The 16,411-nt window shown below is 39.2% G+C and overlaps 1 protein-coding gene across 2 annotated transcripts in view; it reads left to right on the plus strand.

The window, feature by feature from the left end:
* phf24 (PHD finger protein 24) overlaps nucleotides 1-16,411 on the plus strand; it is a 106,783-nt gene that overhangs the window by 16,019 nt on the left and 74,353 nt on the right. Inside the window, exon 1 of one of the 2 annotated variants that reach the window (XM_062032138.1) lies at nucleotides 14,963-14,980. The exons of the other annotated variant lie outside the window; for it this stretch is intronic. The gene's annotated coding sequence lies outside the window, so the exon portion shown is untranslated. Of the gene's footprint in view, nucleotides 1-14,962; nucleotides 14,981-16,411 lie in introns of those variants that run through there. 2 annotated transcript variants of the gene reach the window in all.

Genomic DNA, 16,411 nt, shown 5'->3' on the forward strand with positions numbered 1-16,411 from the left:
TCTGGGTGTTGTTGATAAACGGTTTTCGCCTTGCATAGGAGAGTTTTAACTTGCACTTACAGATGTAGCGACCAACTGTAGTTACTGACAGTGGGTTTCTGAAGTGTTCCTGAGCCCATGTGGTGATATCCTTTACACACTGATGTTGCTTGTTGATGCAGTACAGCCTGAGGGATCGAAGGTCACGGGCTTAGCTGCTTGCGTGCAGTGATTCCTCCAGATTCTCTGAACCCTTTGATGATATTACGGACTGTAGATGGTGAAATCCCTAAATTCCTTGCAATAGCTGGTTGAGAAAGGTTTTTCTTAAACTGTTCAACAATTTGTTCACGCATTTGTTGACAAAGTGGTGACCCTCGCCCCATCCTTGTTTGTGAATGACTGAGCATTTCATGGAATCGACTTTTATACCCAATCATGGCACCCACCTGTTCCCAATTGGCCTGTTCACCTGTGGGATGTTCCAAATAAGTGTTTGATGAGCATTCCTCAACTTTATCGGTATTTATTGCCACCTTTCCCAACTTCTTTGTCACGTGTTGCTGGCATCAAATTCTTAAGTTAATGATTATTTGCAAAAAATATCAGTTTGAACATCAAATATGTTTTTTTTGTAGCATATTCAACTGAATATGGGTTGAAAATGATTTGCAAATCATTGTATTCCGTTTATATTTACATCTAACACAATTTCCCAACTCATATGGAAACGGGGTTTGTACTTTGGTCACTCCTCCCTTCTGAATTATCAATAATTAATTAAACGAAGATGCTTTTGTGAGCGTTGCAGCCATCAGGGAATGTGTATTGAACCGCCACTTGCACTTCTTTTTGAAGATTCCTCCCACAGAAGGCAGCCCACTTGACTTACAGATCTTATTTTCAGAAAGTGTTGATCCAGTGTCAAAGTAAACCAATACTCCGAATGAGGTTTTGAAAATAATATTCCCCTACGCAATATATGTCAGGACCTATTTGCATGAAGGATTGGCTTTACTCCCTTTAGTCTGAACCTTTTTATAACCTCGGGCATGTAAATCATTCAGAGGCATCTGGGACGGAGAAGAGAATTGTGGACTCCGGCTACACGCAGGGGTGCAGTGAAGCTTCTGAGACATTTACCTTCTTCTCGAGATATTTTTTATTGTTTGGATGACTCAAGTTTTATTACCCATGTCACTTTGGGTTGCGCGATAGACAATATACAGTATGATATAGAGTCAAGTATTAAAAATATGACAGACAAAGTATTAATACAAAACCCAAAACCAGTGAAGTTGGCATGATGTGTAATTTGTAAATAGCAGAATAAAATTGTGGAGCGGGGTGTGTAAGGACCGGCCTCGAAGCACAGCTGGCAGGTGATTGGATTACCCAGCTGGGGCTGATCATCCAATCGCCTGCCATACTTATTAGCAGCAGCCGGACCGAGACACAGTTATTGGAGTGGGAGTCGCTGAGCAGACGCGTACTGGACATTGCGAGAGAAAAGAAAGACCAGAGAAACTGACAAGTTGGGTGTGTTTTCCTAGCGTGTGTGCGCTGCCAAATAAAAAGACATTGCTAACGCCAGACATCCGGGCTATCGTGGAGGTTTGTCGGCATCAGGTGAACCCACGGGAGGAAGACATCTACAACAATGATTTCAATTGAACATTTATTCAATTGAATAGACTACAAAGACCAAATATTTCATGTTTGAACTGAGAAACTTAATTTTTTTTTGCAAATAATCATTAACTTAGAATGTAATGGCAGCAACAAATTGCAAAAAAGTTGGCACAGGGGCATTTTTACCACTGTGTTACATGGCCTTTCCTTTTAACAACACTCTGTAAACCTTTAGGGGCCTGGGTTTTGGGTTTTGTATAAGGCGCAGGGTTCCAAGCTTGGAACTGAGGAGACTGATTTTTGAAGCTTTTCAGGTGGAACTCTTTCCCATCCTTGCTTGATGTACAGCTTAAGTTGTTCAACAGTCCGGGTTCTCTGTTGTGGTATTTTAGGCTTCCTATTGCGCCACACATTTTCAGGCCAGTCTAGTACCCGCACTCTTTTACCATGAAGCCACGCTGTTGTAACACGTGGCTTGGCATTGCCTTGCTGAAATAAGCAGGGGCGTCCATGATAATGTTGCTTGGATGGCAACATACGTTGCTCCAAATTGTTGATTAGCTTCAACTTTGTTTAGTTTAGAAAAAAACAAAAACATGAGTATACAAACACAACAGTGAGGTGTTAAAAGATCCACAGCCTCGATGGGGTGGCAGAAAAAAAAAATCTTGAAAACATTTATAATATAATAATGAAATCAATATTCTACTGTAGTAATTAACAAAATACAACATCAATTATTATCTGACAGATGATAATTACACACAAAAATAACATCCATCCATTTTCTACCGCTTGTCCTATCCCAGCTGCATTCGGGTGGAAGGCGGTGTACACCCTGGACAAGTCATCACCTCATCGCAGAAAATAAGTAAATTGTTTAACATTTTTCAAATAAAAAAGTACGGAAAAAAAAAAAGTATATTCTGTACAGTCATACTTGCCAACCCTCCCGGATTTTCCGGGAGACTCCCGAAATTCAGCGCCTCTCCCGAAAACCTCCCGGGACAAATATTCTCCCGAAAATCTCCCGGTTTTCAGCCGGAGCTGGAGGCCACGCCCCCTCCAGCTCCATGCGGACCTGAGTGCGGACAGCCTTTTTTCATGTCCGCTTTCCCACGATATAAACAGCGTGCCTGCCCAATCACGTTATTCCATACGAGGCGTCCGGCATACCGCCGATGAGCATGGTGCAGATGGAGAAGAACACACGTTGCCAAAGCCGACGCTGGTCAGATTGCTGAGGGTGAAGTAGAGGGCGGCGATGTACGAGCTGCGCACCGACGGGCCGCCGACCGTGTTGTTGACGTAGGGCATCTCCAGGCGTTTGCCCAGCTCATGGAGCCATCCTTGGGGAAGAGACGGGAGGACAACAGAGTGACAAGAACTAAATCATCCAGACTAGAGATACATTGTATTATTATGTTTATCTTACCTAGAAATAAATATATTTATTAATTAAAAAAACAACAAAAACAAAACATTTTTACTATATTTTGCTAAAAACATCAAAATTAATTGTATTTGTATTTGTATTTTTTCTGACTCCTTATTACATCCAGCCATAGAAATATACATTAAAATAAACATTTGAAATAATTAATTTTAAATGATCATAATAATTCATTTAAAATGACCATATTTAATTATTAAAATAACTGCTTGTTTATCAACAACTTTAGCATTGTATTCATTACATTTTGAAGCTCTCAGAAGCCAAGTTATATTATATTCCTTAAGATTTATTTATGCAAGTTTGAAGTATCAATTATCTAAACACAGTTTTGTTTGCATATTTTCAGGATGTAGATATATATATACAGTGGGGCAAAAAAGTATTTAGTCAGCCACCCATTGATTGTCAATGGGTGGCTGACTAAATACTTTTTTGCCCCACTGTATATATATATATATATATATATATATATATATATATATATATATATATATATATATATATATATATGAAATACTTGACTTGCTGAATTCTAGCTGTAAATATACTCCTCCCCTCTTAACCATGCCCCCAACCACGCCCCCACCTCCCGAAATCGGAGGTCTCAAGGTTGGCAAATATGTGTACAGTATGTATGCTAAGTACAATTACGTCAGCCAAAGACAAATACAACTCAACCAGCTCAGTGATCTTGTGGTTAGAGTGTCCGCCTTGAAACTGGCAGGTTGTGAGTTCATGAAAAATAGAACCCATTGCCTCCCTGCTTGGCACTCAGCATCAAGGGTTGGAATTGGGGGTTAAATCACCAAAAATCATTCCCGGGCGCGGCCACCGCTGCTGCCCACTGCTCCCCTCACCTGCCAGGGGGTGATCAAGGGTGATGGGTCAAATGCAGAGAATAATTTCACCACATCTAGTGTGTGTGACAATCATTGGTACTTTAACAATGATGTATTTACCATAAATCAGTCAAAATCCCAAAATAGAGGAAAATGCAAACAAACCCAAGAAAAGCATGCCGATTGCACGGGAAGCTAAGGAAATAGCTAACAGGAACACATAGCATAGAAACAGGAATCAAAAACACAACTTGTTGCATAGCGCAAACAAGACAGCCAGACTGAGTGTGGCGAAAAGCAGGAATAAATAGCTCTCTGATTAGTGCCTGGGAGCAGGTGAGTGTCCCGAACACTAATAAAAGTTAAAGTTAAAGTACCAATGATTGTCACACACACACTAGGTGTGGCGAAATTATTCTCTGCATTTGACCCATCACCCTTGATCACCCCCTGGGAGGTGAGGGGAGCAGTTAGCAGCAGCGCTGGCCGCGCCCGTGAATCATATTTGGTGATTTAACCCCCAATTCCAACCCTCGATGCTGAGTGCCAAGCAGGGAGGTAATGGGTCCCATTTTTATAGTCTTTGGTATGACTCGGCCGGGGTTTGAACTCACAACCTACCGATCTCAGAGCGGACACTCTAACCACTAGGCCACTGAGCAGGTTAATCAGAGGCAGGCGAAAATAATCAGCACCCATGGCAACCAAGAACACACAAACCCAGGGGTGCTGAAACAGAACAAAGGTAGTCTTTAACTAAACAAAACATGATCCGGGCAACAGATCATGTTTTGCTACTTATTCCTGCTTTTTGCCATACTCAGTTACGTGGGTATACTATTTGATTCCTGATTCAATGCTAAGTCTTCCTGTTAGCTATTTCCTTAGCTTCCCGTGCAATCGGCACACTTTTCTTGTGTTTGTTTGTATTTTCCTGTATTTTTTGGATTTGGACTGATTTATAGTAAATAAATCATGATCTTACCTGCACATTGCCTCCGGAGTTCCGTCTGCATCCTGGCAACAACATGCGACCCCGACGTGAGAAAAACATCTTACAATACATTGAACATATGTTTCTTACTGCACTCTATTAACAATTTTAGAAGATTAAAACAAAAATTAAAAGTAATTACCGTATTTTTCGGACTATAAGTCGCAGTTTTTTTTTCATAGTTTGGCCGGGGGTGTGACTTATACTCAGGAGCGACTTATGTGTGAAATTATTAACACATTACCGTAAAATATCAAATAATATTATTTAGCTCATTCACGTAAGAGACTAGACGTATAAGATTTCATGGGATTTAGCGATTAGGATTGACAGATTGTTTGGTAAACGTATAGCATGTTCTATATGTTATAGTTATTTGAATGACTCTTACCATAATATGTTACGTTAACATACCAGGCACGTTCTCAGTTGGTTATTTATGCCTCATATAACGTACACTTATTCAGCCTGTTGTTCACTATTCTTTATTTACTTTAAATTGCCTTTCAAATGTCTATTCTTGGTGTTGGCTTTTATCAAATAAATTTCCCCCAAAAATGCGACTTATACTCCAGTGCAACTTATATATGTTTTTTTTCCTTCTTTATTATGCATTTTCGGCCGGTGCAACTTATACTCCCGAGCGACTTATACTCCGAAAAATACGGTAAACACATTGGGCTTTTCTTGTTGCACTCAAAGAACAATTTAGAATATTATATATTACATGTAGTCTGCCTTGAACTAGGATTAGGTTAGACTGGAATAGAAAGTGTAGTTTCCTAATGAAGCCTTAGCTTGACGCTCCTCCACTTCCTCCTCCTCCTCTTTGTTTTGTGTATCATTTACTTGTAAACATAATCATTCCAAAATGTCAAGCATTAACGATGCGAAGGAAAAAATGCTTGGAGAGAAATAAAGCGAGTGTGAGAATTTTGAGCACAAATAGACTGGATTAGAACTCTGACATCTGACACTGCTGTTCCACCTCCAGCCCATCTGCCGGATCCTAATTAGTCACTTCACCATATGCTCCGATGCAAGTGGACTGTAACCGTGAAAAATGTAAATACCGTGACGTCATCGTTAAAATCATAACATTTGTAATGAAACTGTCATGACTCTTGCAACGGATTAGTGATCGAGTCACACCTTGGAGGGATCACTAATCAGGATCAATGACTTTTGTGCATTCAACCTCCATGTTGCATTTCTGGGGTTTGTCCTTATTAAAACATTTTTACTTGCACTTAGCCTTCTGTCTCTGAATCCTGCCCGTAACAAAGCAAAAAGGATGAGGAGGCTTTATTATTGTCCATGTCAAGGTTTTTTGGTGACGAACCCCAAGATGCAGAGATGATGGCAGGCATAGTGCGAGAAAACATGATTTAATTAAAGACTTTGGCAAAAAACAAACAAAAGGGAACAAACAAAAGGCGCGCACAAGGCGTAGAACAAACTAGGCTATCAACTAAAATAGCACAAAGGCTAACTGTCGACAAGAAACAAAAACACTTACTGTGACACGAAGGAACTATAACTTGAGCGGAGTGGACAAAAGTAGACAGAGCTACAACGACAAATAGTGACGGGTAGAAGTGACAAGTATTATAATGACACTACAATAATCCAGCAGTGACTGGAGGGCAGGACAGGTATAAATAGCAGCTGGCAGATTGGCACCAGGTGTGGCCCAATGCCAATCAGCCACAGCTGAGGGAACACAGCACTCAGGAAGACAAACAGGAAACAGAACCAAAACAAGAGCGCTGACAGGAAATACAACTAATAGAGGAAAAACTAAAAACACAACCAAACTGTCAGGGGCAACCCTGACAGTCCATTCTTTAACATGTACACGACATATAAGAACTGAAATTAAATTTTCGGCACAGTCCCACTAAGAGCAGACATACGTTACAGGGAGACAAGAACAGCCACTTACGGCGCTCCTTAAGAAAGGTGGGAAAAAGGTGATATTGGAGAAGGGGGGAGGAGTAAAAAATATCAGTCAAAGGCTGGACCCTCGGGAGGGGGTCCAGACTGAGTTCAAGGGAAAAAACCTCATTTGCCATAACACACATAAACAAGTTACATATAATCACAACAACTCGCAACAGAGGGGCGGGGGAGTTGGGGCACTGGAGGCCGGCCTGCTGCTATAAAGCGCTACTCAGCCGTCCATCACCCCGAAGGGGAATTCATTCATTCATTTTTATTTATCTCCTTCATTGATGTGCATCTTTGATAGACAATGATAACACAATTATTCAGTTACACCGTTACACACCAATGCCTGAGAAGGAGCAGGATGAAGAAAAATCTTATATTTTCCTGCCCCCTTCACATAATACATAGTCTTACTTAATGATATGTGAACCAACAATTACATCCAAATATAACGAAAACAAAACAAAACAAAACAAAACAAAACAAAAAAAAACACAAGTGCAAAACTTTATGAAGTACAAACCGAACAAAAAAACAAAAGAAGTAATATACACCTCACGGGATGATACAAAACAAATACAAAACCAGGTAAAAAACAAGTAAATTAATAAATATAAAGCAAAATGTAAACACTTATGGCTGTCCATATGATTTTATTGTTCTGTCTTTATATATATTTTTTCAATTGGAATATTTTTTTACAATCTTTTATCTCATTATAAAGAGAATTCCATAGTTTAACCCCCACCACTGATATACACATTTGTTTTAAAGTTGTCCTTGAATACTGATGTTGGAAATGACCTTTTCTTCTATGCTCTTCATTCTCAGAAGTGATGACAAACATTTTTTGTAAATTTGCTGGTAATGTTTTGCTTTTAGCCTTAAACATGTCACATAATGTCTGTAACTTTACTAGCTCCTGTAATTTCAATAAACCTGAATTAATGAATAATATGTTACTGTGTTCTAAGTAATCTACTTTATGAATAATCCTTATAGCTCTTTTCTGTAGTTGATACAATGCCTTTATGTTACTCTTATATGTGTTCCCCCACACTTCCACACAGTAGCTGATATATGGCAATATAAGTGCACAATACAATATGCGCATTGCCCTATAATCTAACACATATTTTACCTTATTTAATATAAAAATACTCTTAGACATCTTTTTCCGTACATGTGCAATATGAGATTTCCATGTCAGATCGTCATCCAGTATCACTCCTAAAAATCTAAGTTCAGAAACCCTTTCAATATCAATTCCATTTATTGACAATTTGATCGTTTCCTCCCTTTTCCTCTTACAAAAAATCATGAACTTTGTTTTTTCTACATTTAATGATAATTTATTGGCATCAAACCATCTCTTAAGTTTAATCATTTCCTGTTCAATAATTTTTGATAATGCTTTTAAGTCGTGTCCCGAACTATAAAAGTTGGTGTCGTCCGCAAATAATACAAATTTCAATAACTTTGATACCTCACATATATCATTAATATATAAAATAAACAATTTTGGTCCCAAAACCGAACCTTGTGGAATTCCACGTTCAATCCTCATTTGTTCAGATGTATTACCCATAAAATCCACAAACTCTTGTCTATTATCTAAATAACTTCTTAGCCAGTCTAAAACTGGCTAAGAAGCGGTGGTGAAGGCGTTGGGTGGGGGTGGGGTGTGTGTTTGTGTATATTTATATGCCCATTGTGTATATTTATATGCCCATTGTCTTTGGGTGTAGTGGTGTTGTGTCCATAGGCCCGGGGCCGTTCTGCATGCAATGCAAGCAAAGTTCGACTTCCAGGTGTCGTTGAGGAGGGAGGGAGGTCAAAAGCGTCCATCTTTGAGAGTCCTCGGGGATGTTTACAGAACAGCCTGCTCCTGTTGTTGCAGCGTCAAGGCCATTCGAGGGAGTCAAATCGTAGATTAGGATTTTTGTTTTTCCGCGAGCAGACATTACAATGGCTTTTCTGTTCTATTCGTCCATGTTGGCTCCCATATCCAATTTTCCCTTTCAACAAGCTTCTCCATGATGTGATCCATCTTGCGATTCAGTTCAGAAATCGCCCCAGACTGTGATCCCACAGCCCGACCCAATCCTTCCATTGCGACAAACAGCCTTTGGGCTCCTTGAGTGGCTGCCATCGTCTTACGAATTTGACGATACACCAGAGCAATGCCCAGCCCAATCAGCAGGTGCCCCACGATCGTGGTTCCAAATAGGTAGATGTCTTCCACGTCCTCGATGAAAAGGACTGAGAGGCACATGATTCTCCATTTGTCCCCGGAATCTCTCACGTACCCCGCAGCAATAGTTCCATCAGGGCAGCCAGGCTCCCCCGAACCTCTTTTCCTCGTCGAAAAGATTTTGCCAATTGAGTCGAGAGTCCAGCTGATCAATTCCATGTCTGATGTTTAGATTTGGAGGACAGCGCAAAGAAAGAGGCTTCAAAAAAAGTGTAGACAAGACAAAGAGAGCAAGCAAGGAGAAGACGGGAGGAGAAAAAAATGCGACCGCCCTCACCAGAAGCAAAAATCTCATATAAATGTTCTTTATATCTCCTTTTTGCATATTTTTTGTATTGTAAGTATTCATTGTGTTCTTAAATTAATGTTGCTGATCAATTTAAATTGATTATATATTGAGTTCCTTTAATGTGACCTTTCAGTATCAAATGGTTCAAGTCAAAACATTGTTACAGTTTGAATAAGGATATATATATGTAGAGGTTGCCCTCCAGGGGGTTCATCTGATCACCAAGTACCGACATGATAGCCCGGGTTTCTGGATGTAATTCTGTTTTATTGTCCGTGTTTTCCACCATTCTGCTTTCCAGCACAAGGTCTGTCCCTTTTTCTCTCTCAGTCCGTGTTCTCGCTCACGCTCGCCCTCTTGCTCCAGCTCCAATCACGTCTCTCCTCCCGGTTTGCTGCTTATACAGAGCGACAGGTGATTAGATAACAAGGCCCAGGTGGGCCATCTACGCACCTGTCGCTGACTTCGAGTCCGGTCCTGGCACACCCCGCTTCGCTGCAGGCCCGCAGGCCACGCTCCCCTCCACAATATAATTTTTAAAATTTCCGGCAAATTAATGCACTTAAAATCTTTTCTGTTACAGACTAACCCGATGTTAATAAAGTTAGTGTTTCTAAGTTGATCTATATTTATTATTATTTTTCTCTTTAATGTTGATAAGGATACTATGCAGAGGTGTACTTATAACAATTTTATAGACAACAGATAACGTGTAGTTACCTGCAGAGAGTGAGGGTGGTTTTCTTCCTCCTAGTAACAGAAAATAATTGAGAAGCACTGCTTTAGCTACAGTGTGGAATAGCTGACTAAATTATATCTACATACTTTGGTCAATTACTGAAATTGTTTTTAGTGGTCAAACTAAGAAAACTAACACTAAATATCAATATCAGTTGAGATAGTTATAGTTCTATTAAACACATTTTCATGCTAATCAAAATGTATTTTTGTAATATATGCACTAGAATGGCATCATAGTGAGAAAACTATAATCTGCATGCAGTAACTGAGCTGCACAAGCCAGCTGTGAGTCAGGCACATTGAGAACGCATTTGGACGTCATGCTTGAGAGGTGACAAACCGTCAGGTTACTAAACTCTTTTAAGCTGAAGTATCAAACCCAGGCGCTGGCCTATTTGTGTCAGAATCCACTCTGCATGACGGCAGAAAAGAACAAAACAGAACTGAACATAACGTCCTGGTTAATATTGAGAAGTTACTCTATAATGACAAGGTTATTTGTTTAGCAGATATTTCCATCATCAGCTCGTCTTTCTGTTCTGTGTGGAGAATACAAATGACTTCTGACTTGATCTTATCGTTGCAATCATATCATTATTTTCTTAAAAAACAACTTAGAATAAAAAATACCATTATTTTTTTTTCATTAGAATGAACATTTTCATTTATTTATAATATGTTACCAGTTAATTTGGCAAGTACCGTATTTTTGGGATTATAGGGAGCACATGGTGTAATGAAAAGTGTGACCAGTAGATGGCAGTCACACATAAGATATACGTGTAGACTGCAATAAGACGCCAGTAAACAGCACCAAAACTTTAAATGTTCCATTGAGAATATAGAACATTATGACACGGCACTCAAAAATCTGTCAAAATGTTTTAGTATGACTTTGAAGCCACACCGCTTGATGGATTGCCGGCCCATTACGGCTACCGTAGTCAGAGATACAAGTATTACTATGGTGTGTGTATAAGGACCGCAAAATGGCACCCATTAGCAGACTTATTATCTGGCGTTTTGTTCCACAATATTATGCAATAGCAACTTTTCTTATCTTCTGATACCTGCTGATGTGTATTTGAGATCTGCATAAGTCCTGAAAATTTACGCACCTCCGCCACTGTATTCCGTGCCAATAACGTAGTCGATAAGCTTCTTCTTTTTCATTATCTTGTTGTTATGGGACATTCACCCTCTGCTGTTTCCATTTCTAATATAAAGTCGTGTAAAGTTCTAACTTATATCTCGTTATGGAAGCGCTAAAAACTACCGGTGTAGTGAGTTTGCATAATTCACCTAAGGACTTTAGTTATTGGTTTTTCACGGGACGCATTTCTGCCGTTTTTGCACTAGTGAGCCACGGATGAGAAGATGCTGCTCTATTATTGATTTAACAGTATGTGACGTATGTAAGAAGGTGCGCTTGTTTTATGTCTCTGTGAGAAGGGGAGACAAGAAAGAGTGAGAAGAGCCTGTAGTGTAATGCCCGCAGCTAAAAGCAACTGCGTGAGAACGTATACTCCAATATCACAATATAGTCATTTTCTGTATCGCACAGAGACAAATCTGCGATGTATCGAGTATATTCGATATATCGCCCAGCCCTAGCACCAAGCAGTGTGGGTGGGGAGCTTTTCCACAGAGTGTTTCCAGAGCGGCCAGCCTGAAATGCGGGTTCTAAAAGCTTAGTGATATATCAGATATATCAGATTGTAGTTTTTTTTTTTTTACCCTTCGCGTTCATATTCCGCTGTGTTTGTTGCATTTTTGTGGCTTGATTGTAAAATATGTCGATCGAGAGGGGGTGTGACGTTCATATGTTGTCAATATTCAGTGTTTTATTTGTCATAGTTAATATTGTAAATCCCGCATTCTTTTTTTTCAGGTATATTCTGGGTGTCTCATTCAGTAAAAAAATTTAAATTCCAATCCGTTTTTTAAGGCGGTCTGTCATAACGTTTTTAGCATTCAGACATTATTGTGAGGTTTTGTATTAGTGTTCCTAAAAATAGATATAGAGAATAGATATAGAGAATAGATTAAACTGTTTTTAACTTTTAACTTTTTTAACTGTTTTTAACTTTTAACTGCTTTTTATCTCACAAAATTGTTCTTAGGGTAATTTTGTATTTGCTTTTTTAATGTGTATTTTACTTCTGTTTTGAATTTTATTTTTTAGTCTGTCCTTTGCCTTTATTTCTTTGTGGTGTACAGCCCTTTGTTTTTCAACTGTGGTTGTTTTTAAAGGGATTTATAAGTAAAGCTGGTATGGTATGGTATATACCGGCCCCCAGACACATTTTTTTTCTCTAAATTTGGCCCCCCGAGGCAAAATAATAGCGCAGGCCTGCTCTAATGGGCAATAATGGGCCCTCGGCACTCTGGTTAAAAAACTGTGTTTTAGGCCATATCACCCATCCCTAAAATAATACACCCACTGAATGTGAAACATATTTACTTAGCTCGCCTTTTGTGGTAGGCATTCTTTCTTCCTTTGAATTTTTATTTCTGCAAAGCTAATTAATAATCTAAGGCAGGAAAGAAAACACTATTTTATCTCCCGTCTTTTATAAGCTCAACTCGTGGTTTGTGGATGTAAGGCTGGTTGGATGTAATGCCATATTCTCTAAATTACCTTTAAAAAAAAAAAAAAAAAGATTAAAAAAAAAGGAAAGCTGTATATATTTATATTTTCATTTGGTTATTGTGTATTATTTTTTTATAAATATAAAAAAATATAATAAAATAATAAATGCATATGCATATTTTTTTTATAACACCTTTGGAGACGGCATATGGTAGAGAAATGACCATTTAATTTATGGACATCAGTTCCAGTGCAGTCAGTATGCTAAACTCATGCTTCCTCAGCACTTGCGACATTTCTGGCACCGCGCTGTGACAAAACTGCACATGTCGGCGTTGCCTTTTATCGTTGCCAGCCCAAGGCACACCTGTGCAAGAAATCATACTGTCTAATCAGCATCTCGACATGCCACACCTATGAGGGGGGATAGATTATTCTTGGCTAACACATACTGTGACAGATTTTTCAACAATATTTGACAAAAAATACTACTGAATTCAGCTCATGAAAAAATGGGAACAAAAACTAAACTTGTGCGTTTATATTTCCGTTATGTATAGCAAGTGTTGCATGCATTCTTCTTTTTCTCCCAAGGAAGAGGAGGTTGTTGATGAGCTTCCCCCTGCAGACATCTCTATTGTCTCTTCCTAGAACTGTTGCCAAGGCTGCTCTCAGCCTGTCTGAAAAAAAGTGCCTTTAAAGGGAGTCCTTATAATTATCACTGTGGCAAGTGTGTGTTTATTGCGGATGTATTTTATTGGCCAACCTATGCGCTAGAATTGGTCTACCTTCCCTCATTAAACGCTGACTACATTTTGACTTGTGGGCCGTGGCCCTTTGAAGCCAACTAATCCTTCGCTTGGCTCAGGTGGCATACGACATACCAGTCAGCCATAAAGCCTGATAACCTTTGTCTGGTATACTTTTGAATAAGAACCTTTCATACAACTGTATAGACAGTAGAGTATCTGTGTAGAAAGCAATCTTTATAGAATCACTATCAATTCCTAACAGATCTTTAAATGTTATATCCTAGTGACCGACCTGGAACCATATTGATTTTTTTTAAATGATAGCACACAGACGGCCAATGTAGCCAAGTTCAGGAGTTGTAATTCAAAGCAAGGCTGTGTAATTCTGGCCGTCCAAGATACAAGATACAAATATAAGCGTGTTTTATCCGATTGCTTGTTTAATCGAACAAACTACCGAATTTTTGGACTGTAAGGCGCACTTAAAATCCTTTCATTTTCTCAAAACTCGACAGTGCGCCTTATAACCCGGTGTGCCTAATGTACGGGATAATTCTGGTTGTGCTTACCGACCTCGAAGCTATTTTATTTGGTACATGGTGTAATGATAAGTGTGACCAGTAGATGGCAGTCACACATAAGAGATACGTGTAGACTGCAATATGACTCAAGTAAACAACACCAAAATGTTATATGTTCCATTGAAAATAAAGAACATTCCACACGGTGCTCAAAAATCTATCAAAATGTTTTAGTACGACTTTAGTAAGCTACGAAGCCGCACCGCTTGATGGATTGTACTGTGCTTCAACATACGAGTATTATTATGGTGTGTGTATAAGGTAAGACATTATCTGGCGTTTTGTTTTGCAATATTATACAAAAGCAACTTTTCTTACCTTCTGGTATCTGCTGATCTGTATTTGGGATCTGCATTAATCCTGAAAATTTGCGCGCATCCGCCTTTGTAGTCCGTGCTGATGGTCGATAAGCTTCTTCTTTTTCTCTATCTTCCTGTTATGGAAGATAAGGACCGCATTTCTAATATAAAGTAGTGTAAAGTTCTTACTTATATCTGTCAGTAAACTCGCCATGAAAGCACTAAAACATACCGGTGTGGTGAGTTTACATTATTCACCCAAGAAACTTTAGTTATTAGAGAGTTCCGGTCGGACAGTTTTTCACGGGACACATTTCCAGCATCGTTATTGCACTAGTGAGCCACGGATGAGGAGATGCTCCGTTATTGATTTAAGTAAAGTCTGAATGTCATTAAAACATCTTTTTACCATGAATTGATTACGTGGACCCCGACTTAAACAAGTTGAAAAACTTATTCGGGTGTTACCATTTAGTGGTCAATTATACGGAATATGTACTGAACTGTGCAATCTACTAATAAAAGTTTAAATCAATCAATCAATTTTGACACTTCTTCCACACCCGTCCTTGCACGCTACACCGCTACAACAAAGATGACGGAGAAAAGACGCTGTCGAAGGTGAGCCACGTAAAGACCGGCCACAAAACGGTGCATCCTGAAGCAACTGTCAGAAAGCGACTTGAAGATGATCTGTAAAACATAATCTATGCAACATTTTGACCAAAGAACCACCATTACATGTTATGTAGACCACAAGGAAGTGGTTTACATTTAGAAAAAAAATTAGATAATATTACCCCTTTAACGCGCCCTATAATCCAGTGCGCCTTTTGTATGAAAATAGAACCTGACTAGACCCGCTCATCGGCAGTGTGCTTTATAATCCTGTGCGCCCTATGGTCCGGAAAATACGGTAATCAAAAGATTGTTGGATTACTAAAATAATTGATAAATATTTTTTTAATACAAATTTAGGTTAAAATATGACATGTAATAATGTCTCTTGTAATAATGTTCACATTGACGCTAGCTCGCCTGCCATCAGCATTAATATAATTTGTCTGTGAGTTTATCAATCACAGTTTTATGATCATTTTAATTTACAGCAGTAATGCTAACTGTTGGGAGTATTATCAAGATCGTTTATCGTTACATCCCTAGAGAAGTACGTTATTGTGGGCCCACTTTTCAAAATGATATTGGAATTATGATCAATATGTCTATGGTTAAAAGTAGAGATGTCCGATAATGGCTTTTTTGCCGATATCCGATATTCCGATATTGTCCGACTCTTAATTACCGATTCCGATATCAACCGATACCGATATATACAGTCGTGGAATTAACACATTATTATGCCTAATTTAGTTGTGATGCCCCGCTGGATGCATTAAACAATGTAACAAGGTTTTCCAAAATAAATCAACTCAAGTTATGGAAAAAAATGCCAACATGGCACTGCCATATTTATTATTGAAGTCACAAAGTGCATTATTTTTTTTAACCTACCTCAAAACAGCAGCTTGGAATTTGGGAGGTTGAGGTGGGCGGGGTTGAGGTGGGGGGAGGGGGGGGGGTAGAGGGTAGCGGGGGTGTATATTGTAGCGTCCCGGAAGAGTTATTGCTGCAAGGGGTTCTGGGTATTTGTTCTGTTGTGTTTATGTTGTGTTACGGTGCGGATGTTCTCCCGAAATGTGTTGGTCATTCTTGTTTGGTGTGGGTTCACAGTGTGGCGCATATTTGTAACAGTGTTAAAGTTGTTTATACGGACACCCTCAGTGTGACCTGTATGGCTGTTGACCAAGTATGCGTTGCATTCACTTGTGTGTGTGAAAAGCCGTAAGTATTTTGTGATTGGGCCGGCACGCAAAGGCAGTGCCTTTAAGGTTTATTGGCGCTCTGTACTTCTCCCTACGTCCGTGTACCACTCCGTACAGCGGCGTTTTAAAAAGTCATACATTTTACTTTTTGAAACCGATACCGATAATTTCCGATATTACATTTTAAAGCATTTATCGGCCGATATTATCGGACATCTCTAGTTAAAAG

Source organism: Entelurus aequoreus, linkage group LG21, assembly GCF_033978785.1.
Source record: "Entelurus aequoreus isolate RoL-2023_Sb linkage group LG21, RoL_Eaeq_v1.1, whole genome shotgun sequence".
Lineage (NCBI taxonomy): Eukaryota > Metazoa > Chordata > Actinopteri > Syngnathiformes > Syngnathidae > Entelurus > Entelurus aequoreus.